Source organism: Salminus brasiliensis, chromosome 17, assembly GCF_030463535.1.
Source record: "Salminus brasiliensis chromosome 17, fSalBra1.hap2, whole genome shotgun sequence".
NCBI classification, from domain to species: domain Eukaryota; kingdom Metazoa; phylum Chordata; class Actinopteri; order Characiformes; family Bryconidae; genus Salminus; species Salminus brasiliensis.
Window position 1 is genome coordinate 26339943 of NC_132894.1, and position 24464 is coordinate 26364406.

Genomic DNA, 24464 nt, shown 5'->3' on the forward strand with positions numbered 1-24464 from the left:
GAACAGTCAGTATCCATACATCAAAAAACGTCTCTTAAGACTCTGAAAAGATGGAGGAGAAAAATTGGTGTTTGAAAGAAGAATCTACTTGCCTGTATGCGACTTTATGGTGACTAGGACAGACCATACTGAGAGGAGGTTATCAGCAATCACTCAGATGATGATGTGTTGTGATCTATAACCTTCTAGCACAAGCCCACTTCTTTTATTTGAATTGTGCTCATCAGGAGTCTTCAGCAAAAGCCTTCAACAGAACAGCTCAGTCCCCTGAAAAACATAAACACCATCCTACAAAACGACATCCATAGCCTCAATTAAAAGCACAGAAATCTCCAAGCTCTGATTTTAGAAAGGCAAAGGCAAATAGACAAGAAAAAAACACCTACTCTCTTAAACATCGAGAGGGCCTGGCCTCCCTTTCTGTTTGGGGTGACACCAGAAAAACTGGAGAATAGACTTAAAGATTACATTCAAAACTAAAAGAATTGTTGCACAGCGCCTAGTGACTTTCAGGTAGTTGCTAGGCTGCTGTTACATGGTGAATAGGGTAAACTGTTATTGCTAGGTGGTAGCTATGGTATTTTAGGTTAAAATAGTTTTTTAAGGGGTGCTATGAAGTTTGAATTGGTTGCTAGGGTGTTACTATGCTATAGTTATGGTATGCCAGATGGTCTGTATGATGTTTCTGTACTGTTGCTACGTTGTTGATATGGTGTTCTGGATGGTTGCTATGGTGATGATTAGTGGTTGCTACAGTGTTACTATACAGGAGCTATGGCTTCCCAGGTGGCTGCTATGATGTTGCTATGCTGTTAGTAAGCTTTTGATCTGGTATTCCAGGTAGTTGCTGTGGTGTTGCTGGGTGGTTGCTATGGTGATAGATGGGTGCTAGTGTTGCAAGTGTATCCCAGGTGTAGTATCCCAGGCGGTTCCTATGGTAGTTGTGCTAAGTGGTAAGTGTTGCCAAGTGGTTGCTGTGGTCACCACATATGGTTCGTTAGGTGTCATCATCATAAAAGAAGGGTTCACAAATGTTTGCACCTTTAAGATTCTGTGAAAATATGTAACCTACGTTTAAACAATATGTCCGATCAAAAAGCTGCATACAAGCTTGCAATAACACAATCAGACCAAACAATCTGGAGCTGGAACAGTATTTATATCTCGAAAACCGAGGGAAGAGATATGCAGAAAAAACAAGAAAACGACAGAAGAATAATATACATTGAGGAACAATGACCATAATTACTGCCCAAATGTAGTCTGTGTGGATAACACTGAACTGTGTGTATGATTGGGTGGAAGGGTAAACTATCTCAAAGCACTGAAAGCACATTTCCTGTCAGGGGCGATTAAGTATATTCAGTTCAATCTAGTTCACTTCATTTGAAAACATTTCTGGTCTCAGTTCACTACACTGTATCACTTTCAGCTGAAGACATTCAACTAACATTCAAGTGATTATCTATTAAATGCAACTGAACTCTAAGCTGAAAGTAAATGACTGTCTATTAAATGTACCCCTGCATCTAACCCTAACCTTAACCTTAGCTGTACCCTTAAATCAACCTTAAATCCTAAACCCTAACCCTAACCTTGACCTGAAAGGATAAGGTTAAGGTTAGGTAAAGGGTTACTCTCGTTTACACTCAGCTTGGAGTTTAGCTGCATTTAAGAGGCATTTAGTTGAATGTCAGGTGGGCATCTAAAAGGCATCTACAATGGTAAAGTGACACCCACTACACTGAGTTAATAGATCGGTACTGCCTGTAGTGGAGTTACCACTGATAAAAAAATAACTCTTCGGATGGGTGACACTGTTCCTCTTCCTGGCCCATATATAACAAAGATGTGTTATCATGTTTTTCCACTAGGGGCCACAAGAGGACTGATTTTTCATAGATAGTTATGTCAGTACTACCACAAAATGCAGAATCCTTGTGCAGAGGTTTTAGAAATGGCCATGCTTTATGTATAGCAACTTTAGAAATGAATTATTATGCACTTGAATCTGTAATATGGTTCATTGCAATTTTCCTAAGTATATGACTTTCACTGGTAATAAAACATGACCAAATCTCTGTGAACCACCATGTAGACAAATATGCATTTTCTAACCCCACTGTAGTCAAGCCTATTCAGAAACAGTGTTAAAGGTATACTATTAGTAGCTGTTTTACTCCAATGTCTGTATTTAGTGTAATTCCCTTGGTGTAATATCAGCTATCGGAATGATGACCTACTTGGTATAATGGTATGCTCTCTTTCACAGTTCAGTGTGTTGGTTGCCCACAAGCTAAGTTGCCCCACCATTTAAACTGCCTCCGTCTCACCACAAAAGTGGAGTGGTAAAAGAGTGCCTTTGCCTGAGGAGTATGGAATTTATTTGCATTGACAGGGAAGGGATCACTTCATTTTCTCAGCCTCTAAACGCTTTCAGAGAAATGACAAGCGAGAGTGACGCCAGCAGTCCCACACACGCAAAGCTGCGTTCCGGCACAAGTGGTACATGCATAGCTTTTTAAGAGGCCCTATGGGATGGGTAAAGCCTTTCTTGTGGCTGCCTGTTTTCTCTTCTGGACCTCTGGTTCATCATTCATCCTTACTGTTCCGCCTCTAAGCCTCATTCGCCCACCTCAAGGCGCTCGGGTGCCCGTCTTTGTCACCTCAGTTAAGATCTGTGAAAATTATGATGTCGCTTTATTTAAAACACGTTTAATGCAACAGCAGACTAAACAGGCTACTTTTTGTTACTGTACCTTTAAGACAAATGCAAATGACCTCTATTCTGATTGGCTGCCCTCTCTCAAAAAGCACTCCAGGTTGAAACACTCCTTATAACTTGACTGTCATGACTGGGACCTCCACAGAGCAGGTATTATTTGGATAGTGGGTCATTCTCAGCAGTGATACTGACATGGTGTTGGCGTGTTAGTGTGTGTTGTGCTGTATGAGTGGATCAGACACAGCAGTGCTGCTGGAGTTTTTAAACACTGTGTCCACTCACTGTCCACTCTATTAGACTGGTCCACCTTGTAGATGAAAAAACTGAGACAGAAGCTCTTCTGTAACTGCATAGTTTATATTGGTCATCCTCTAGTCCATCATCAGTGGTCACTGTTGACTGGATATTTCTGGCTGGTGGACTATTAAACCTAGAGCAGTTTAGCCCCTCCCATTCAATCTGGAGTTCTAAAGAGGGATTTAGTCTGGATTGCTTATTGAATGTGGCACAAACTGCAGGCCAGCCATTCGATGGTTGATTATTTACATATCTTAGTCTTAAAGGCACAGTAATAATAAAATGGCTGTTTAAGGAGTAAAGAGAGGTTGTTCAAGTATGGAAATGAATAATTATACGTGAAATAAGCACTATCCCCCGCAACCCCCACCAACTCCATCACCACCACCATCACCACAACCCAAATATCATAAAAAAACAAGAGGCCTGAAGAATTGAATTTTTTTAAAGCCACTGACCAAGCAGGACAAAAATCCCTCGTTCACATGCGCAATCTGTGTATGCTGGGTGCACTGCATTAGATACAGATCATTTTTTCTGGTCAAGTAACAAAACCCACATGGTGTTCAACAGCACGAACTGTGTTTCTGCCAAGATGAGTGGGTGGTTTGGGTGCTGCCTCTCAGTTGGCTGCTCTCTTGCTCTCAATGTTTCTGTGTGTGTGAACAGTTGATTTCTAAGCTTTCAAGCTAAAGACACACTGTAGATTCCTGACTGTTGATGGCCACAGCCATACCCCCTAGAATATAGCCATACCACCTGATGAATGCTGTTTCAACTATCATTGACTGCACCCCCCAGAACATCTCCAGCTCACAAGTAGCTCTTCATAATACCATTGCACAGGATTTTAGCCGTCGCACGTCTTTTCTGTGCCTGAGTGATTTATGTGTTTGTTATTCTTCAGCGTGGCGGGGTTTTGGCGAGTTTCAGAAATAGATGGCCTGAGATATAAGGAACCGTGCGTGGGATTCGCTGCCTTCATTGACATTCTCAGTTATTTATGTGCAAAATGCACACGTTAAATTCAGAGAAGAAAACACCATTTCGTTGTGGATGTGCATTTAGGGCCTGCTGATTTCTAGCCTGGTGTATTGACACATCTGGGTACAAGAGTCTAAGCAATTAAAAAAAAAGTTAAAAGTCAGTATGATTGATGACAGCAGATATCGCCCAGACAAGTAATTGCATAACTCTTGAAATTAGCTATTGGAATTTACAAGGCCACAGCGAAGGAGGAGCACCAGCACAGGGAGGCGCATCTTAGATGAGATATTAGGCATTTAGCCTGGGCTTTTAGTCAACACTACACTCAATAATGTTACCACCCCACCACCCATATGGGTTCCTTCTTATGTACAGAGCTTCCATGGTCCAAAGCCCTCTCCTCCCTTCCCACCGTTCTTCCATGCCAGCTCGAAGAAGAGCCCTTCCCATCCACACTGGAAGGCTGCAGGGAAAGATAATTGCATCCATGGCTGCCGCGTTTTGGTTTGCGTGTGAGGTCCCAGAAAGCGCTTAAATCTGTCGTAATCGGGAGTGGGAGAGATGGCGCTAACAGACACAAACAAATGGTTAGCGTTTGGATGGAGCGAGGATCCCGACCACATGAGAGAGTAATACTGTTTGTCTCTATGCACAGTGGAGAGAACCAAAAACAAAAAAAGAGAGAGAGAAAGTGAAAGCTAGAAAGAAACGTAAAGCCGGCAAAGTCACTCCAAGTCACTGTCTCTTTGGTAAGACTTGATGATGGCTCACAAATCTACAGAGGATGGGGGGGGGGGGGGGTGTTGGGGAGGTCATACAGAGCACCACACAAACAGGCCCGCTCTGAGTCCAGGCCAGGAGCAACATCCCAGACAGAAAGAGTTATGGGGCCAATTGACACAGCGTCCAAAAACATTTGCTTCATTCCCCACACATGAGCTGGAAAGACACAGTGACATTGTCATATGTCATGAAACCAAGTGGAGAAACCATTGACACTCTTAGTGCAGTCTTCAAAATAAAGGGTCCTAAAGGATTGGATGTGTATCTCTAGGAAAAATGTTGAACTTTACATTATTGATCGGTACATTACACAATAATCTTCAAACTCATACAAAAGGTTCTTCTTTCTAATTTCAAAAAACTTATCTGGTTTTCTAAAGTATTGCTAATTAAACTGGTCCTCAGGGCCCCCCACATGGTCCATGTGTTGGGTGTTGGGGGTCAAGCAAAAATGTGGACTGTCCATGGGGTAGTTAAAGTGTACATCAAAGTGACAAAAAGGGTTTCCTTTGAGGAACAAAACGTTAAAAGATTACTTTTAAAAACCCCAAAACTGCCCATAATTCTGCTCAGTCTCTACATTTTGTGCAACAAGATCTCATAACATTTGCACATATACAACACTGGTGGCGTTGTTATGGCAAATACACAATACTCAACCCAGGCTGCCATGTACTCAAAGACAAATTGAGAAAACAGCAGCACTACATGATTGGCTAGAGCACTTGTATCGAGGTTAATTGCCACTTAAGAATTTCTTCCAGGTATGTCAGACACTAGAGGCCGCTCCTGAGCAAGTTCCATGACTTTGTAAAAGTGTCTCATTTGTAGCGATGATGTCAGTGGGTATGCATTGCTTTTAAGCAGCTGCAAATGTAGCCACATTAAACATTAACATAGCATTAGCTGACCAGGAAGTAATCAAAGTTGTTGTGTTGTAACTGGCTGTAACTCAAGCATTAATTCTAGCATCTCTAGTACCCAAACCTGATTGCTGTAGAAAAATGGAAACATACAGGTGTGTTTTCTTAGCTTTTGTATCAAAATACATCACTCTGCTTTCCAAAAATTAAAGGAAGATCCTGGACAAGTGGTTAGACAGTATTTTAATTTTGAGTTTTTAGCTGTTTAGCTTCATTCACCACATTCATTGAAGAATTGCTCATGGGCTCCCTCTGGCGCTTTGCCCTCCTTTTTTGATAAAACGAGAAATAGGAAGTGGCCAAGCTTTCTATAAACCGGCTCTGATGGAGCTTATATAAAGGAATGAATAAAGACCAATTTAAGAACCATTGCTTACTGAACCCAATGTGTTCTCCAAACTCACAAAGCTTTGTCTTTGAGGAACAATCCTTTGAAAGGTTCTTTTGGGCAGTTGTTCTCGCGTCTGCCACAAATGATCTACATTTTTGCCCGACCCTTATGCATTGGGAGCTGGGAGATGTAGGAGTGGAAAAAGCTTACCAAAAGCTTACTTGAGAGAAAGTTTATTTAACATTCAAACAGAAGAAGCAATAAAGATACAGATCTTACAAATTAATATTTAAGGACAGCGGCAATTTACAATTACTCAAGTGTTGCCCAGCCCGGCTAAGAATTTGTAGAGGCAGAAAAAAGAACCGGGGGCCAGTTTCTCAGCGCAAACTTAACAAAAGTCCTAGCCTCCAGCTAGTCTGAATCCAGCCAGCTCTATGAAGCTTTGACAGCAGGTTAGCACAGCTGCCTTAATGCCTTCCTCTACAAAGCAGATACGGCGGCCAGCGTGCCCTGGGAAACACCTGCCTTGTGTCTGGACATGGAAACAAGTGTGCGAGCCAAACACGGATCAGCTCCAATAGAAACCATCATCGCTGGAGTTCATCAAGCCACATATATAAACCCATGTGAGTGGCGCTTCTCTCTTAGCAACCTGAATATAAACAGAACAGAAACCTCTAATAAACCGCACAAGAGGGGCCTGGTTTCAATCCCCTACTGCATCCCTCAGCTCAGCTGAGCCTATCAAAGAGGCAGGGCTGACTCAGCGTAGTCCCAGGCCCATTACAAGATAATAGTTTGCTATAGCACAAATTAATCACTGACCAGCAGCACTCCGCAGACATGCTGAGGAGGAGCAGCCTTTGACAGGCAGGATTATGGCCAGAGGTCAAGACAGGAATGACAGTGTTATCCTGAAACAGAAGATGGCGCTAATCTCTCTTTAAATGGGATGCCATGAAGGACCAGACAGAGCTTGGCAGACGAATGAAGAAGACAGAGATATAGTGACAGGTTAAGGGCCATGAGGATAGATAGCACGTAAGAGTAGTGGACCATGAAACAGAAACAAGGTTGGATGACAATGAAAAATGAAAAATGGAGCATCAGTGTTCTAGCATGGTATGAAGCCCCTATTCTTAGAAGCCCCCTATCTAGAGTCTGTTTTTGATACTTTGCAATAGTATTTATATATAGCATTATACAATGGAATAATTCATATTATAATTTGCCACATTTGCATTACATTTAATATGAATTTACATTGGCAAGTGTTTTTTATATTTAAAACCAGTTTGGATGCATATAATTCTAGTTCTGAACTCTGTACAACTTCACAGGCCTCTAATAAGAATAAAATTAATAAAAACATACTAAATGTTACAAATGTTGGCTGTAAGATTTGAAAATAACAAGTAATATAATAAGTACTTTTAATTAAAGCCCTGTAGCCTTTTTTAACCTCAAAATAGCAGCTCCAAAATCATTGTGATGCTTCACAATAATAGTCATTGCTGCTCGGGGCTCAGCCCACTGCTTACTGCACTATGTAGCTTTGTTGAAGTAGGAAGGACAATGCTTGTGAGAACTGCGAAATGCTGCCTGACCCAAGTCATATTTGTGTAAAATCTGGTAATATTATCATACTGCCTCAGTCCACATGCTTCCTTCACTCTCAGCTCCTCCAAAAAAATCTGTCCTTCAGTGGTGACTCAAAGCACAAATTACACTTTCTGTCTGTTGGGGGAGCCGACTGGCTATAACAGGCTCCCAAGTGGCACAGCTGTCTTAGCGTTGGCCCTATCATCAAGGGTGCGAGTTCATTCCTGGTCAAGTCTTTATTAGATATTTACAATTATTTACAATTATTTACATCTTCACAATAGTAATAGAGTTATTGAAGTAATGTACACAAAATGTGAAAAATACCATTTTGGGGAGTAGTCTGTAATTATTGTATATAGCAAAAATATGTGATATAATATAATTAATGTGAACCATTGACAAAAGATATTCTCATTCTAATTCTAGTCATTTCTTTCTACAATAGAAGACTTTATGTAGAACCATAACATTTCAAATTCAAAATTTTTCAAGGAATTGAAGTGTTAGGCTGGATGTGGGCCCCTGCATCTTAAGGAGGTATGAAAAAGCATGAACTCATGAACTTAATTATTTGTGAATAAACACAATTAAACATTCTTTGCAGCTGATTCAATGAGCAATGGAATTTTGGTAAACATTAGTCATGATGACTGTGCTCTGTATATGACGGTACTGTTTTCTCACAGTTTCCGACTCATCAACAGTGTTTACATGTCTGTAATCTCAAACACTCCGCTTTTGTTTCTAGCTGTGAATACATTTGGTCAAAATACGTAACCCTTAAAGGTCTAGGTTTATCATTCTGGTTTTCAGCTCATGCATTTTTGGGCAACAGGTCTGTTGATGTCATATACTGTATTCATGCAGTACACATGCAGCCAAGTTAATACTGAATCACTTTTTCATTGTAATTGTAAGGCTTATTACCCGGAGTTATTAACTACAAATAACTCAGTAATTGCTGTGGTAATAAAGTATGTCTCTGTGAAAGTGAGGAAGTGATGTCTGGATCTGCTTATGTGTCTTTTGAATGTAAGAGTTAAGCTGCAGAGCCAACAATGTCAGCCTGACCATGAAAGAGACAAGACAATGTTGTCCCATTCCTTCACCGACCTTGTCCATGAGACTGCTCGCGTCAGAGCCCTCTGACTGTGAGAACGCTACCTGTCTGGCCGCATGTCGTCTGGCACTGGAACTCAGTGGCTTGCGGCCACATGGAGCTTATCAGGCCTCCAGAGATCCATTCCTTTTCACACCTCAGCAGAGCTGCCAGTGTGTTCTCAGAGCAGGGAGGGGCGGAGCAGGAGGCTTTACAGCGCAGGCCAGGCCGGGGCTCCTCTCTTAGATGTGGGCCGCTGAGTAATGGCCATACATCCTTCAGCACTCCTCTGCCTGCACACTCGGTGCGTATTAAAGACGTGCAGTGGATTTATTGGTTGAAAAACCACAGGGGCCCCACAAACACTTCAGCCCAAGCCCCTCTCCCGCTGCACGGCAGACCAGCGCTGGAATTCGCCAGCTGCCCCTTCGAGTCCTCCTCTTTCTCTTTTTCATACTTTCTCTATTTTTCTCTTTATATTTATTCTTCTCTTTATTACTGTCTCTCTTCTTTCTTTATTCTCTTTTCTTTATGTCTCTCACCCCTTTCTTTCTTTTTGTTTTCTTTTTGTAACCTCTTTATTTACTTTTCCTTTCCTTTTCTTTCGTTTTTCCTTCTCTCTGTCTCTCCTTTTTTATCTTTTTTCTTTTTTCTCCTTCATCCTGTCTTTCATTTTCTTTCTTTCTTTCTTTCTTTCTTTCTTTCTTTCCTTTTCACACCTTGTCTTTTTTCCTTCTCTCCTTACTGCCCTTCCTATTTTTTTCTTTCTCACCTTCCTTTATCCTTTCTTTTCTTCTTTTTCTTTCTTCCCTCCCTTCTTTCTTTCTTTCTGTCTTTTTTCTTTCTTTTTTAACCGTTTTATTTTTCCCCTTTCTTTCTATAGTTTCTTTTTGTCTTCTTTTTATCTTCTTGCTTTTTTCTCATCCTTCCCTTTTTCCTTCCCTTCTTTCTTCTTTTCTTCTTTCTTCCTGTCTGTTCTTTCTCTTTATTTTTTCTTGCTATTTTTCTTTTATATTGTTTCTTATGTCTCTGTTTCTCTCCCATTTTATTCTTTCTCATTTCTCACTCTGTTTATGCTGGCTTTCTCTTCTCTTTTCATCTATTTTTTCTCTTGTTCTTTCTTTTCTACCTCTTTCTTTTCTATCTCTTTTCCCTCTCTCCTTCTCCTTTTACTTCTCTGCCTCTTTCCAACTCTCTCTTTCTCTCTCTTCCTTTAACCCCCTCTCTCATTCTCTCTCACCCTGCCTGTCTCTCACCATGTCCCGCCACCTCTCACTCACTTTTTCCCTTTCTCTCTCTCTCTCTCTCTCTCGCTCCCCTTTGTCTTTGCACTCCACCAAGATGAATTCCATCCACACCCCCCTCTCTGACCCATGATCCATCTATACCTGTCTCCATATCTCTGCACATCACCCGCACCAAAGTCCAACTGCTTCTGGCTCTACATCCATGCAGCCTTCCTATAGCCCACCCCCTCTCTTATCTGGTGTCTACAATGTATATTTAGTATATTTTATTCCACACCCTTTAATCGACTTTGATTTATAGGAGAACCAAGCGTCTGCTTTCTTCTCGGTCCAGCAGCCTTTAACTTGAGATCATTAAGCACTTGTCTAATTCACTTGAAGTGGTTCTTATCTCTGCCTTTACTTTTCAGTATTCCGTAAAATGTCTCTCCTACAGTATTCTACAGCACCACCTCCGTAGGAGCATTTGAGGGCAGGGTGCACTTAGGTCCATATTCAAATCAGTAAAAAGCATTAATAATTCATAAGCCACAAATAGATGACAAAACCGCTCCCAATAATGCTTTCTCCCTATCATTACTACAGATGGTGTATGTTAGGCACCGTGAGGCGGGTTCAGTAAGGATTCAGCGGCTGGTTGCTCATTTACTATGCCACGTTCTATCGCAGAGCGCGGTCTGAATTTAGCATCTAACTTATTCTTACCAGGTTCAAACCTCTAATCAGCTATTTCCCAAAACTGCACATTACTCCAGCATCTGTGATGTTCTCAGCGTGGACCACCGGCCAGTCACAACAAGCACATCCTTATTAATTCTGTCTAGCCGAAGAACTGTACAGCCTGTGGTCCCGCACACTGTCGGCTATGTGTGTGCATGTGCAAAAGTGACATGGCGTCCAGCCGTGGGACGGGCAGGATAAATCCCAGCTCATAATTATCACAAACATCCATCAGGGTGCACATCCATCCATGTGCAACCAAGGCCTCGGCTGCGGTTGGCCTCCCGCATGCTGTCTCTCTCTCTCATGCTTTCTCTTTCTCTCTATCCGTCTATCTCTCTCCTCCCTAACTCCCTTTCTCCTTCTCTCTCAGAGGATGAGGAGCCATCTGGGGGAGAGGAGCCTTATTTGGTGCCAAGATTGAAATCAAAGAGAGAAATATTCTTTTCCCCAGGAGAGGAGAAGGGGAGTGAGAGAGAAGAGAGAGAGAAAGAAAGAGAAAGGAGGCATTGGCTAGAGCTCCCCAGCAGAAGGGGCTGGGGACATGGGGATAGAAGTCTGTTCGCCAGCTGCCTGAATGGTGGGGTCTCCTGTTCAGCTCAACTATGTGGATTGCACAATGCAACTCTAATGTTGAATGTTCCGTCCATTCCCAACAGTCAGGTCAGCTCTCTGTACCCCCTGTTGTCCCCATGTTGTCACCCATGTGCACACCACCTCCAGACCTTATTTCATTCAGATATGCCAGCCTTCCTTCATCTGCTATCAGATCTGTTATGGCTTATAGGTCTTCATCAGCTATTTAATCACATGAATTTGTGAATAGACATGATTCACAACATGTGTAACGTAGACTTCAATGACTCTCCATGTAGAGCACAGACTTTGAAATTGTTAAAGCCTTCTGATCATCTTCATTAGCACCATGAGTTGAGTGAGGCAACTGCTAATGTGGTTCTGTATATAACTAATAAACAATATAAAGGAGATTACACACAACCCTTAGAATTTAAAAACACAATTATAGTATTCATGGATATCATTGCTGCCATGCAAAATACCTGTATCTCCAAAATGGATAAAGGAAAAAAACAATCAATGAAAATCAGTGTAAAGAAATTTTATTCAAGGTAATTTTAGAGCATGAAAGTTTGATATAATGTACAGAACAGCCACCAGATTTACATTATGTCAAAAACAGCACAAATGGAGATACAAGGTTTTGTATGACAGCAACGATACATCAGCATATACCCAGCCAATATGCTCATGTGGGGCACACATGGGTGAAAGGTGGACTGGGTGTGTTCCAGGTGAGCTAAGTGGATTCCAGGTTGGCAGTTGGGCTTGCCATTTGGGCCCAATTATTATGGCCCACCCTAATCTCACATGGGTCCCATCTAGGCCCCAACCCAGATGAGGAACATGTTTAACCTCTCCTGGTCCCAATACTGACCTGGTGGGCATCCATATGTGAGGCCAACAGGGAGTCCCATGGACAAAACTTTCTGGTTTCTTAGTTGGGCTACCCGTACAGGCCCCACATGGGCATGTCATCATGGTATATAGTATTGTATGTATAGTATCTCTTTCAATAAATAACCCTGGCACACGGCTGTTGCTCCCCATTTCCAAAATCTTTGATTTGATTGATTCCTGGTTACATTTACTGCTCATATTTAGAATCAGTGGAGTTCTTCAGTTCCTAATGGATTTCTCAGTTCTTTCACAGTACAAGATTTTAACCTTGATTTTCAAGTCATGCTGTGCTGGCTCACTCGCTATGTGTAAACTACCAAAAGACCTGATCCGAGAACGTGCTGTGTGATCGCTGATGCCCTGCAAGCCCCTGACAAGTTATGATCAGGTTTAATATCTGGACCTGTTGCTGACTCTAAATTCAGTAGTGTGAAAATCTTTTTAACATTTGGTTAAACTTTGGCAGAAACACCAATGGCTTTTTGATCTTCACGTGTTCTTTTTCTCATCCGTATTCTTTTCCTTTCTTTCCATGTGTTTCCGCAGCAAATCAGCACACGGACAACTTGTAAAGCTCATCTGTTTTGAAAGAAAAAAACTCATAGTCTCCCCTATGGCATGTATGGCATATACATGGGCATAAATGTGTTGAAAGATAATCTGAGACAATAGCCTTTCAGCTCTTCTCATTAGGCCTTACTAATGGGAGAGCTTGTTAAGATACACTCTACCTACACTATAAAGCAATGCCATAAAGAACGATTTTTGTAAAAAAAAAAAACCCAAAAAAACACAACAACAACCATATACACCATTTGTGACACAGATTGAATTTGCCTTCTACCTTTAACCCATCTGTGCAGTGAACACACACCAGTGAAACACACACAGTGGACAGTAAGCATTTGTGCCCGGAGTGGTGGGCAGCCATTGCTGCAGCACACAGGGAGCAGAGAGGGTGAAAGGCTTTGCTCAAGTGCAGTGGCAGTTTGCAGAGTCCTGGTATTGAACCCACAATCCTGTTATCAATAGCCCAGAGCTCTAACCGCTAAACCACCACTGCCCCAGCAGAACCTTTAAGTATTTTAAAGAATCTTTATACTCACACCTCTATGACCAACATGATTCTTTTTGGAACCAAAAACATGAGATTGAACAATTTCTGCTTTTCACATAGACTGTTTAACTCTTTAAAAACTTAATGAGAAAATTAGATGAGTACTGTAATACTTGCATGCAGCACCAATGCAGCACAGGATATACTGAAATATAATATATTGCAAACTCAGCTCAAAAAACTTTTTTTTTAGGATAAATACTGTGGAATAAATTAAAAAGAGCAGTTTTTGGCTTGTGGAGTTGGCTTGAGAAAGAGCATTGGTTTTATTTGCTGCTTACTGGACATGAATGAAATCAGTAAAACTGCTAGTGACCTGAGCTACATTTTTGGGCTGAATGGCGAAATAATTTTTTACAGTGTATAGACCAAAAACAGAATAGAGAGCACTGAACTTTTACAAAAAGAGCAAGGAATCCAAGCCTACATCAAAATTCTATGCTTTAAAAGCCTCTCTCTTCGCACGGCTATAAAGACACTCAAAGCTTGCCAGATGATTTAAAGTGTGGTTTGCGAGTGCGATCCCCCACGTGTTCTGCACCCTTCGTCCCTAGAGCCCTGGCGTGCATACTTTCCACAGACAGTAAAAGTGGGATGGGTGACATGAAAAAAAGAATGCTTCATTACAGAGCACATGGTGTAAGCCTCCCTCTCTCACCATTCGCCATATTTCTCACTGCAGTGTTACACTGTCACAGGTCCCAAAATGCTAAATAATTATTTGACACAACATGGAAAGTAGAAAGTGCTACAAAATGAGCAAATGGAAGTGGCTACAGAACTGAAGTTGAAAAGCTTTACAGAAGCAAACCAATGAGAAAATGTAGCAACCACAATTGAGCAAACTTGGCAGCATTTTCTGTTTTTTTCTCATTGTAAATACTACAGGGAACAGGTGTTCAACAATATCAATGCTTTAAATACTTTTAAAAAATGCAACCCCTTAAACAGCTGGGGGTCCAGCCTAGGGCTGTTTTACCAATGGTATTACCAAAGAATAGCCCCACCAGTTTGTAAAAATAATAATTTAGTAGTAGTAGTAATAGTAGTAATTTCCGTGTAAAGGGGTTAAGGAACCTTCATATATTGTAAAGGTAGTCTAAAAAATTTTATAGTCACGTTAAAAGAAAAATGGTTTGTGTCAATTAAATATTTTAGATTCTCCAAATACATCTAGGTGGTCTAATAATATATTTTTGTGTTATATTAGCTACTTATTTTTAGTTAGGGGGCAGTGGTGACTCAGTGGTTAGAGCGCCGGGATATTGATAACAAGGTTGTGGGTTCGATTCCCGGGCTCGGCAAGCTGCCACTGTTGGGCCCTTGAGCAAGGCCCTTTACCCTCTCTGCTCCCCGGGCGCTGGAGTTGGCTGCCCACCGCTCTGGGTGTGTGTGTGTACTCACTGCCTCTAACACGTGTGTGTGTGTGTGTGTGTTCACTACCAGATGGGTTAAATGCGGAGGACACATTTCACCACACTGTACAGTGACAAATACTTGCACCTTTAAACTCTTAAACAAATTTCAGAAAGACAGACAAGTAAAGGAAATTACACATGCTGAACAAAGCTTAGCAAATATGCAGTTTAACACTTTAACTTTAAAGGGCCACTATCATGAAAAAACACATTTCCAGAAAAGTTTTATTAACTATGAAGGTAGTATTAACTATGGTTAAAGCTTCAAAATGTACTTTTCACCAGTTCGTATAGTCCACCTATGCAAAGTTAGCTCCAAAACAGCCATTTGTATATCACTGATATACAAATATGTGATCTGATGTCACAAAAACTTACATTTACAATTCTAGACCTATTCAGCCTACAGCAATTATTGCAATATCGAAATACATATCATTTAGAAAGAGAATGACATGTTGTGGTCTTTAAACGTTAAACAAGAAAAAAAGTTCTTATATAAGAACCATCCAGTGAAAGGTGTTTTAGGGAATCAAACATAGTTCCTCTATGGCATCACACAAAAACCCTTTGTATCTGAAGCAGCCCTAGTCCTGTGCTCACTGTGCATACATTATTTTAAAGGATTGATTTTGCTCGATTTTCTTTTACCTTTTTTTTTTAAAAATAAAATCATTTGGATTTTTTACTGAATATGCATTTCTTTGACAGCGTCCGCTTTGCACTCACAAAGTTATGATGCAAACACATTTGAAGGCTGATGATTGGTGTTATTGTCAGTAGTTGTAGGTCATTGCAAGTGCGCCCTTTCTGAAGCTTACTCGTATTTGTTGTCAGAGTTAGTGTACCTTGTGTTTTGGCAAGTAAATAAAGGGGGAAATGTAGAATGAATTTCCAATAAATAAGAGTTCTAGTTCATTGTCTCATTTGGCTGTTTAATTTTCTCATGTGCCAAGTTTAGAGGGTCAGTAATATTTCTAGATTGTTTCACCATGCTCACCATGTACAACCCTTTGGTTATACACTATGGCTGCTTTAGAGTTCAGCACACAGGTTCTCAGAGTGAGGTAAAACAACAATTATTTTTCTAATAATTCATGCTTTTAATGACCTGTTATTTTGATAATCCCAATCTGGTTGTCTGGATCCAGCAAACATGCTTAACGTGCCAGCACTCTCATTTCTGCATGTCTCTATTTTGCTAATATTGCCTCCATTCATCATACAGCAGTTTGGTTTGGTTTGGCCTGTAACTGATGATGCTACTAAATAATGGAATCTGTTGTTTGCTTTGCATCTGTTGTCCTTTATTGCATGTTCTTTCTAAAAATGTAAAAATGATATATATATATTAGGCCAATGTTCTATTAAGCTCATCCAAACTCACAGCAGTAGCTACAAAGGAATGCACTTACGGGCAGAGCATTGCTAGGTCAACTTCTAGACACTAATGGTCATGACAGAATGGACCCTCCATGTTCCAGTGATATACACATCATTCAGTGCCTAATATACTGTTGGAGTCAAGATGTCGCTGCTGTTACATGTGTTACTAAAGAAATCAGCAGCGTGCTACTGGAGTACGGTGGATTCCTGCCATGTGAACCTCCAGTGTGCTCACACATGTGTGAGAGGACCCTGCCCGTGACCTCCTCTTCTTTCTCTCGCTCGCCTCCCCTCTGGGCTTGGGGAGAGAAAGAGCTGCCGAGTCCCACACTCTATCGCTCCATCCATTCCTCCACTCTCATCCACCGCAGCTGGGCCTGTGCCTTTGAAGAAAGTCTCTCAGGAGCAGAGCCGACACAAAGCAGACTCCTCCGTCTGTGAGGCCGAGCAGACCTGGAGGAGCAGCGGCAGAAGTAGCTGCGCATTCATCTCCACCTGACTGCTGTGAGAGAAAGCAAGCGAGAGAAAGAGAGAGAGAGAGAGAGAGAGAGAGGGTGAGAGACAAAAGGAAAGAGGGAGGAGGGTGAACAGAAGCTGTAGATTCATCACTATAAGCTCATCGCAGAGCCATGAGAGCAATCAAAATAGCTACAAATCATGACAAGGTATGGTTTTACATGAGAACAACTGTGCTAAATCTTATGAACAAATCCACCTCACTATTGCGATAGTCATGAAACCTCTCACCACAGTTATTCTGTTGATGTTGAGAAACCAAATAAAGGTAAACAATAGACCTTAACCCTCACAGATCCACTGTTGCATAATGCTAACAGTTGTCTGAAGCACTGTATTTAGGTTTACATCAGACTAAATGTGGTAAAACATATTGTAAATTTGTCAGCATGCAGACAACAATGTCCCTGAGTTTGTGTGTTTTCTAAATTGCTAACGTTTTGTGATGAACAGAAATAACAACAAACAAATAAAAAATGAAAAATTTTTAATCGGTTCTTGTGAATATAGGCATAAATACAACTATGGGCCTTGATGTTGATCATTTGTTAGAATGATTCACACAACAGCCCTATTGTCATCACTGTAATAATTGAGCCCAACCCCTGTATGGACGCCCCACCACATACATGTCTAACTATTTTCACTCCAAAACACCTGATTCAGCTAATCAGACAATTATCAAACACTTTATCATCAACATCAAGTTTCAGTGAGCCTACCTGGACCCCCCTACCCCCTGCACCAGTCCATCGCACTGTGCCACACCCACACATTCACTCACACAATCACACCAAGGGGCAAATTAGCATAGCCAGTTTATCTACCATGTGTGTTTTTTATGAAAGATGATAAGAAACCAAAGCCTCCAGAGGAAACCTACACAAACACTGCAGAGATTGGAGCGAGGACCAAACCCACAACCCCAGGCTTCTGGAGCGATGCAGCACATTCAGTAGCTAATATTCCATGTTGTATTCTTTAAACCTATGGTGAAAATATTTCAACGTTTTTCCAAAAAGATGCTCCAAAAAAAGATGAAAATAATGCTTTTTATTATCTGAAGCTTTCTAAAAAGGTAGGGAAAAAACTTTAGTTTAAAAAAAAAAAAAGTAAATTTTTCAGGGCTTTGAAGGTTAAGACAAACACCCACCGTCACTCTCATGCTTTCTTGCACACCACTATTTGACATTTCTCATTCTAGCATAAAATGATCACAGTCACAGTCACTGAAATGCATAGAAATGCTTGGACACAGCACATGAAACTTCATAGACACAAGTCAATTAACATGGCCGCAACATGGCAGTGTTGACATTCAGTTTTACAGAATGCTGAAAGAAGAATATACCTCTCAACTAATATGAAGTTGCAGCGCACAACCCGCAGCTCACAAATCTAAATGAAATACCCTAAGACAAAGGAAATGTGACCTCTGACCCTGGTTCCTGTTCTTGTCTAGCGTGACTAGCTGCGGTTTGGGGTTGGAGCCACTTGGCCTTCAGACATGGCACAATGTTGCGTCTGCTCCGGGGGGGTCCGCACTCACCGGTGCTGTTGGATGTAAAGAATCCACACAAACCCGATCTTATCTCCCAGCACGAAATCCGAGCTCATGCCGCTGCGCTGCTCAAACCGAGCCAGGCTCAGAGGGCATTCTGGGAACTTCTGGGACTCTACCCTCCTTCATGGCCCCAGCCAAGAGCCCCCCAGATGTCCAGCCATGTGACAACACTTGAGCTGCGTTTTCACAGTCAGCTGTCACTCATAATCACAATCTCCTCTCAGGTTGGGTTACGGGCAGCTTATGAAGAGCTACGAATATCAACACACACACACACATGTTCAAAAAATACCTGAGCTTTTAAGGTTCTACTTTCTTTTGGGAAGTGAAGAGTGATGGATCAATCCCACAATCACTGTTCGGTGTATGTTTATGCACATGTGTGTGAGTGTGTGCACGCAGGTGTGAGCTAAAAGCAGCGCGACACATGGACATCATTCATTGATGCATCTCCAACATGAAAGCTTGGATCGGTTTTGATCTGTGATATGCCAATGTCTTTTACATGTGTTTTTAGGTCATAAGTCTTCTTTCTTTGAAATTATCGCCATATGGGAAGGGGAACATTTGTTTCTACTACACCTGACCCGAATGCTTCTCATGTGATGTTCTTCGCTGAGTAGTTTAAGCTAACAATAGGTATCTAAGCGTGTGTTTTTACAGACTATGCGATCCTGCCAATTCTGATGCCGATACGAAACAGATAGTGCTAAGCAAACCCCAAGAAAACCACAAATGATGAATCAATAAAATCATGGAGTGAAACTTGGAGTAGGAGGCGCCTATAAACACAAGCATTAATGTTATAAATGAGATGCTCGGTTTGGGAATGATCAAAGCTTGAGGGAAGTCACTAAAGAAACCTAAGATTCCGCCGCGTCTCAGGAGCAGATCGTGTTTAACTGGAGAAGTGTTGCAGTCATGAGCAGCTCAGAGGGCCAAGAGTGAGGAGGCCCATGGGGCCTCTGGACCCAACTCTCACCTTACAGCAGAAATTCTCCACTCAAGCCCCCAACCCCTGACTGCTAACCAAGCAGAATCCTGTCTTCTAAGTATTCAAAGAGCCTCCAAAACGCAGATGTGTGCCATCACCACGCACCCAAGGGTGCAGAAATGTCAGGAGAAATAATTTGCGAGATCTGGATGTCGGCATGCATATTTGACAATTTAACAGTTCCCCAGGTCTGCTTCTAAAGGTTGTGTATGTTTACTCCTGACGAAATCCTGAGGCCACACAAAGAGACTTCAGAACGAATCGAGGAATGACCAATCAGGACGATCTGTACGAGAAAAGACAGGGTAAGCTAAAATAGAAGTTGTTACGGGGCATTTCTTTAAAACATTCAAGGATTTCATCAAGCTCTTTCCCTTTTCTACAGAGAACCAGATGGAGTCCTTCATGTTTACTCCAAATTCAGATGGAAATCAGCTCAGATGGAAATCTAAACCCAAACTTGGAGCAGGACGGCTTGCGCTACAGGTCCATGTTTGTGTTTAGGCTTTATAGAGGGGTTTTAAGCTCCCACTGTTACCTAGGGTGAAATCTATCCATATTGAAAAAGCAAAACAAAAACCGATGGAGAGATAGCAGGAATGGATGTTTCATCCAAACAAGTCAAACTGGAAACATACTTGGATGTCTCCTCATTCCTGCCGAATATGATGGTATCGGCCTGTGAGAGTATTACGTCAAGAATGGGTGCGCTGCCAAAATTCCAGAGCTTGCTCATAATTGATCCCAGGAGAAAATGGGAAATAGACAAATTAGTATGGACTGCCTGTAAAACAAGCCTTTTGTTTGTGGGGATTGTCAAGTCCTGATTCTGCTATCTTGTTAGGGCAAAGTGTCGCTAGCAATTTCTTGGTCCAAGACACCAACTGTGAGATACAGTGGGGAAGGAAGGAAGACACCGAAAATGAGACAGAAAGCAGACAGAAACAAAAGTGTCACGTAATCCACCATCCATTGGCAAATATCTTGTATAAAAAAAGGGATATCTGTGTCATTTTCTCCTCTACGGCAGTGCAAGAATAACTCGGCACAACCAAGCCTTGTGGTCCGCTAGTGTGTGCCTAACAAATCAACTGATGAGAATCACTGAACAGACGTACCCACATGAGCGCCAAATGACGTGTGTATTTGGGTAGAGAGTAGGCCTAGACCAAGTCCTGCCTGTAGTGACTCCAGTTTGTACCACATCCATGAGCCTTTGTGGTGTATGGCACTAAGCTGCATGGGTAAAAAAAATAATCTGGAGTCTGTCATCTCTTCTTCATAAATAAGACTACAATAACAGTGACAGGCTTAATTCAATCATACGGGACTGTTTTCTGCAACAACACAAGCCTTTTTACCCGTCCGTTTGGTCTGGACTGACGTGAAGTGGTCAACCCCACCTCGCTCTCCTCCACCCAGGCAAAGATGAGGAAAGCACAGACCAGTGGGATGATGATGGGGATGCTGGTTGACATGTTGGAGCTCTGTAGATGATCTGAGGTTAAGTATCTGATTGACTCTGATGATTCAAACAGCAGTCTGAATTATTGCATGGTACAAACATGAAAGGAGAGTGCTAGAGTGCAGAAGGTACACAAAATATCACCAAAAGCCATGGCACACAGTCTGGAGTGCAGAATTTAAAGACGTTAACGGGCATCCTATCCCTTAATCAGAGGTGTACAGTATATTATTTGTTATCACAACATTGGCTTTTGCATTACTGAGATGACTGTTCTAAGTCTTGGTACTCTGGTCGTGCCACACCAATCTCTGTGAGAAGCACTTACTTGTTTATTTCTCTTTCAGTCTAGGTATCAGCAATGACTCTTGTTCTGGTAGTATTTTAGATGTTAGGCTATTTGTACTATTTTTGTATATTTAGGAGATGACAACAAAGTATTGGTACTGATATTATAAGAGACATTATGCAAATATGACTGAAAACCCACAAATGCATCCTTAGATGCATGTGTTGTTTGTGTGTGCGTGTATGTGTATGTGTGTGTGTGGGGGGGGTGGGGGGTGGGGTGGGGGCAGGGGTGATGAATTAAGGCCATTACATGATCCAAGAAATGGATAATGCACAACAATCCTAATGTTATAGCAATTTTTTTTATCTATGTTTCTTATATCATAGTCTCAATATCTAGCAATAACAGTATGTTGGTTGATATGAGTAACATAGATAATACGTAGGAGTTTATCCTTGTAATGCAGGTCTTTACAGTGTAAAATTAGGGAATTCAGGCCCATTTTGTAACATGGAATAACATACAAGTCTAGAAAAGAGTTTGTAGGATCTGGAGCGATCAGGACAGTACAAAACAAAAGACTACATAAAGACCACACATAGTACAGTAAAAACATCAAGTGCAGTACAACACAACAATTAACACAATACAAGCACACATAATGTAAAGCCCAACAATATCAAACTTAAGTTGTCAAAGTGTTGTACATCCTAACTGGTGACTGTGAAATTTAAGTTAATAGAAAGAGAGTTTAAATTTAGACCATTTATGTTGTTGTTGTTTTTTATAATATTCAACCAATATAAAAATAAGGTGACTATTTTTTAAAATTGTGTTACAATGTTTTAATTTGGCAGCAACGGAATGCAATAAATGCTACAACATGCCCAATGTCCCTATTAAAGGCACCTTCAACTGGCCTAAGTGAATCGGTTGGAGACCTTGTTGAAATGTTGCAGTTTGCTGAAGATTAATTGAGTTTTGACAAGATCACGAGAGACTGTGTGTGCTCTCTGTGCATATGTAAGTGTGTGCTGTATGACATGTGGATGCACACTTGGCTGTGCGTGCTTTGTGCTTTTTTTTTAAAGACTGCAGCTCAACATCAGAGGCCTGCAGCTCCATTATGTAGTTAAGGCCCAGTTGGAGAGCTGCTGCTGTCTCTGTGACTGTGCATTCATTGTGGTCTTGTGTTGCATCAGGTGAGGCAAAAAGCAAAAAACAAAAAGGCAGCTTCCTAACAGCTCCAAGACAGATTATTGTATGTACACACACTGAATAATATCTAATACATAAATTGGCTTATTAGTAAGACCAATTATAAAAAACTTTTATTATATTATATAATATTAGATAACAATATTATATTCCCTAAAACCAATAAATGAATAAATACGTCCATTATTGACTGTCGTTCATGTTCATAATGAATGTGATCAATGTTGCAAGATATATAACATGATCTAAGCAAGAGACATTTTGCTCATATTTCCATTCCACTCGTCTGGTAAAAACAAAGCCATGAGTCTCCTGGTAAACAAAACAACATAACTTTGCTATGGCAACCTTCAAATCAAGAAACAGAAAAATAAAAATACTTCCAGCCTCTCAGGGATTGCATGTGCAAAAGAGGAAAACACTGCCAGCAAGAAAAGTATTCTCTCAGGCTAAGTTTAGAGCAAATATACATCCAATGTAAAATGAAATTAAGACACTGCTTTTTAATACAATCAGCTACTCATAATCATATAAATATAAATACTAATGTCCTAATAAGACAGCAACAATATTTCCAATCAATTCACAAAACTCATAAAAAAAACAACAGAACAAGACACATTGGGCCAGATTAACAAAAATCTGAAATCATTCAGAACTCCAGAAATGGACTGGACAACATTATTGGCACCAATGATGTGCTCTACCAAAAAGCTTGTTTTTTTCTGGCTATTAGATCTGGTCTTTTTTGTGCAGGTCAGCTTGAAATTATTCGGAAGTTGATTGAGGTTGTTTGGCCATTCAAACAAAACTTTGCAAAACTTTGTTGCAATCTTCCATCGATTTTTCTCGTCAATCCATGTCCAGGAAGGTCAGCTACAGTTTAATGGGCTGTAAACTTCCTAATGACATTGAGCACACAGGTTCATTCCGATCACTGGAGATGGACTTGTAGCCTTGAGATTGTCCATACTTTTCTGCATTTTTGGTTCTCACATCCTCTGACTTTGCACCTGTTACTTGCCACAACTACACATTAAAAAATAATCACACTGTAATTTAAATATTAAATATTAAATATTATATTATTTTATAATAAATATTTTATTTTCTGAACTTGGATTACAATTATTCTTGGTTTGAGAACTTGCCTTTAGGAATTCTAAATAAAAAAAAAAAGGTTCTCACACATTCACACATATACAAAATACTGCTCAAGAACCACCTATAGAAATAGTCTCTGTTAGGAACCAAAAAAGTTTCTCATATGGCATTATTCTTAAAAATCCCATCTGGCATCTTTATTTTTAAGAGTGCAACCATGGATGCATGTTCTTCTTGAGAAGTGAGCCTAGTGACTTTAAACATGGCACTGTGCAGCCAGACCAGGGGGGGAGCTGTTCTCCATGGAGGAACCCAGGTCCAGACCTATCCTCCAGCGGAGTTCGTTTCCTTTGAAAGTGAAGAGAGGGCCTGAAAGGAGTGTAAACAGTGTGCTTCCTCCACGACTCTGGTTTTGATTCCCCACTGCAGTCTTCTGATGTGTTGACTCACTGAGGGGCACACTAATCCTAGGCATCTTCTTACACACACACACACACACACACACACACACATACACACACACAAACACAAACACACACACACAGTATTGTGCAAAAGTCTTGAAAAAATTATTTATCTCAGTGGCAAGAGTGTTTCTGACTGTAAAAACAATACAGCAGAATGTCAGCAGAATAAATAATAAATAATAAATAAACCTCAAAATGTCATGTTTTAAGTAAAATTATTGTGATGTTGGTTAGAAGACCATAATCTACAGGTTGGGTGCTGATTTTCTCTGTAAACTCCAGTCACAGTATGGATTTTACTTTAATTAAAGAATTGATTAGATTTTGTGGTAGTTGAATGTACTGGTCCTTCATAAGGAGAGCTTTGGACCAGGTTAAGCTAACACACATATATCTCAGTGCATGGCTTATTTGTTGATGTGTAATTCTAATGCTAGTTTTTTAGCACAAACAAAAACTACTAGCTCTCTACTTCGCACTCAAATGAACTAATTTTGCAGTTCTCAAGGTGTTAGAGCATGGACCTATTAGCATTGCCATTACATCAGGTAAACATCAGTTCTACAGTTGTGATCTACACTAATAGCCACGACAGACTACAGAGACAAATTAGTCTCCAACATTTATCCTGTACCTACACCTGTATCATATGTTTACATCCTGAATGAGGCCCTCAAAACCATATGGCCTTTTTGAAGGTCTGTGTCTTTAGCCCTAACATTAT